General features: G+C 33.3%; 1 pseudogene; it reads right to left on the bottom strand.

The window, feature by feature from the left end:
• Positions 1-3,045: 3,045 nt before the first annotated feature.
• On the bottom strand, positions 3,046-3,164 carry LOC120595186 (uncharacterized; annotated as a pseudogene).
• Between the last annotated feature and the right edge of the window lie 400 nt (positions 3,165-3,564).

The raw sequence follows: 3,564 nt of genomic DNA, 5'->3' as shown, positions 1-3,564 counted from the left end.
AGCTACTTATTATGTCAGTCCAACCCAAACGGAAAGTAAGCAAGAAAAAAACTTATGGACCACTTACCATGTGCCAGACACTGACATACGGACTCATTCAACCATTACAATTATATTGTGAGTTGTTTACAATTAATATGATTTCAAATGAGCAATCTTAAATTTTAAAATGTCATACCGTCCAAGGTTCTCTGGCCAGTAAGTACGAGAGGTGGGATTCAAAACAAGATCTGTCCAGTTAGACCTCACAGTCTCTGTAGGAATATTAGCAACCCCTGTCACTCACCTCACCGATCTCACTGGATGGCTGAGGATGTCTTCTTTATAGTGTGAGATATAAATGTAAGGTAAGAGCCACATAACCAGAATCTGTATTTCACAACTCCAAAATTACAGTTTTTGAACAGAATTTGGAGATCTTCTATTTCAAGGGCCCTCCTTTACAGAGGAAGCAAATGAAACTCACAGAGAAAAATCGATTGACTTAATTGTCATTCCCATTGTTAGTAGTGGACTTGGGACCAGGATCCATATCTCTTGAGCTTTACTGGAAATCCATTTACTCTGCTATAAATTTGTACTAAAAGAATACCTAATGGTCATGAGATTAAATGAAAATCAAATGTGTCCTGTTTTGCCATGCTTGAAGTTTTAGTTTTACTTTTCAAAAAATTATGGTCTATAAAGTTTTTAACATTTTGCCTTTGAGTTTCTTTTGCTATGTCTTCTCTTCATTCTTTTTACTACAGTCGCACTGTGTCCAGGAAAACTCCCCTGTCTCATGTAAAATGGAATTAGAACAGTTTTCAATGATATTTTCCATATAGTTACTTTATTTGGTTTTTCCAAACAACTCTAAGGCTTAGACAGAGTAGAAGTCATCACCATAGTTTTGCAAAATTGTTTGCAATCCAGTTCTGTAATTAACTCTATGATCTTAGGGACTACATAGACTTTTTATTTTTATGTTTATTTATCTGTAAAGAAAAAGAAGCCTCTTGACAAAATAAGTGACCCATCTGTGTCATCTGTTTATTGACTTATTCAAACTCCAGTTGACTGAGCTGAAGGCAAAGAGAATTGAGTTAGGGCCAAGTAAGTATGAAAACAGGTTAAGCATCCTATATATAACAGGGTAATTAATAGCTAAAGAAAGAGTTAAATGCAAAGGTAAGTAAGATAATGGACAGAGTAGAATTACGTAAATAATTTTTTATGTAAAAATTGGGATACTACTGAGATAGAATGTTGTTTTTGTTGGGTGCATTTAGTAAGTTACTTCAGAATTTTCATATGAAAGCAAGATGAAAATGCATGGATATAACCACATACAGACAGAAATAATCAGCTAACTTTTGGATCCAATATAAACAGTATTTTTCTTCTTGATTCCAAAATGTTTTGAATTAATTGATGAATTCGTAGGGTGAATTGATATAGATAGTAGGCTCCAAGAGTAAATAATTCAAAATCAATTTTGTTCTGAAGAAAGAGCTGACACCCTCTGTGTAATCAGAGTTCTGCTCCACAGGAGCCTCCTTCCACCTCCCCACACCTTACCAAAGTCTGGGTTTTTTAATGTGTTTTTTTAAGTCTATATTTTAGCCAGAAGGGTTTATATCAAGAATAAGCCATCAAGTTGTAGGGAGATGAAGGATGAAGGTCATAACCTTTCTATTTTATCTTTCTATTACTCTCAGTCTAAAACTGGCTCCTGGGGTAATGCCTATTTCTGTAAGAAATTCTTTTCACTGATCTCTTCTTTGTGGTTCTTATAATAGGCTGCATTCAAGAGCATGTAAGCATCTCATGTGCATGCACTGAAACTTCTTCAAGGGAGAAGAACCTGGCTCCTGAGACCCGTGGGCTTCCACTTGACACCAGGAATTCTAAAGTGCCCGCACTCCAAAGAAATCATTCTCTTCCCCGGTGTCCTGATTAAAAAGGGCAATTCACAATTTATTTTAAGAGTCCTCAGAATCTAGATGCTAGGCCAACTTTCTTTTCTTTACAGATGGTTTACAGAGTATAACTTTGCCATGTTTTATTGTATTTTGATATACAGTTAGTTAAATTATTAAGTAAATTATTAAATTATTAAGTAAATTATTATTAAGTAAATTATGAATGCAGCCTGATACTGGCAATATATTAAACATACATTCATTACTCTATCTGTGTATGCACATTTACAGTGAGAGCTTTAAAATACAAATTGAATTCCTTTACAAGCCTGTTCACTAAAAATTAAGGCATATATATCTAATATGTATGTGTATATATTCTTTTGGGAGGTCCACTTTGTTTTTTTTCTTTTCTTTTCTTTCCCTTCCTTCCTTCCTTCCTTCCTTCCTTCCTTCTTATATTTCTGTATAGCTCAGTATAGTCACTACTCATTAAAAACTCTGCCAATGTCTATATACTCTTTAAAGTCTAGATATGCTTCTTTAAAAATTCCTCAGCACATCATTCTACTTTTTCTTGAATATCATATTACAATTATGCATATGTAAATGACAGTAACTGCACAGGTGTGCTATTTGATAAATTAACTATCTGTTAGTTTGCCTTTCATAATCACATTTTCACCTCATTTTGTCTTCTGCCATCTCTCTTTGAGCCTTTGATTTCTCTGTTGAATTCTATAAAATCTTCTGTGATTTGAAATTATTTCATCGGATGTCAGAAGTTTTTCAACTCCTCTCAGGTGTGGCTTTATGAGTAACCCAAATAGTTGCTCTCTGTTCTGTAACTCCATCCTCTGAAACACTTGTAATAGATTTTGCATCATAATAAATCACTAAATTAACTTGTTTTATGAAATTAAAATGAACTAATTTAGTGAGGAAAAAATTGCTTAATAATGTTTATCATCTATTATCTCACAATCAAAAGTATATTATTTGAGTTTAGATAATTTATAAATGAAATCTTATGAATATAAATAGTCAGATGGATAGACAATAACTTGTCATATATATAAGTGTATATATATATGTATGTGTATGTATGTATATATATATATATAAAATTATTTTTTTTTAACACCTACAGCACCTGGTCTTCCTAGATGGTCTCCCATCCAAGTACTAACCAGGACCGATCCTGCTTAGCTTCCGAAATCAGACAAGATCAGGCACCTTCAGGGTAGCATGGCCACAGACACTTGTCAAATATTTTTAATAGAACATGACCATCACTTATTTCACTTTAATTCATTTGATTTTCATGACTTTTTAAATAGGGAAGACAGATATCTTTACCTTCATTTTGCCTATAGGGACTCTGAATCACAGAGATTATGTCATTTGCCTGAGGCCTCTACAGCTAAAAAGTAGAATAACCCAGAAAAGGAGATATTCAATAACAATTAAGCATCGTTTTTTTAAAAATCCAATAGCTATAAACTATGTGTTTACTTTTTTTATACCCATTAGATTTAAACTTCTCAAGTCACTGCAGCATCCCCCCCACCCCTTTTTTGTTTCACTATTTGACAGATCCATGTGTGGAAATGTTAATTTATAAAGAATGTTAGATTGGGATGTCTTATGTATATCTCCT

This window comes from Pteropus medius, unplaced genomic scaffold (assembly GCF_902729225.1).
Source record: "Pteropus medius unplaced genomic scaffold, Ma_sr-lr_union100, whole genome shotgun sequence".
Lineage (NCBI taxonomy): Eukaryota > Metazoa > Chordata > Mammalia > Chiroptera > Pteropodidae > Pteropus > Pteropus medius.
This window is presented reverse-complemented; position numbering and strand designations above follow the sequence as displayed.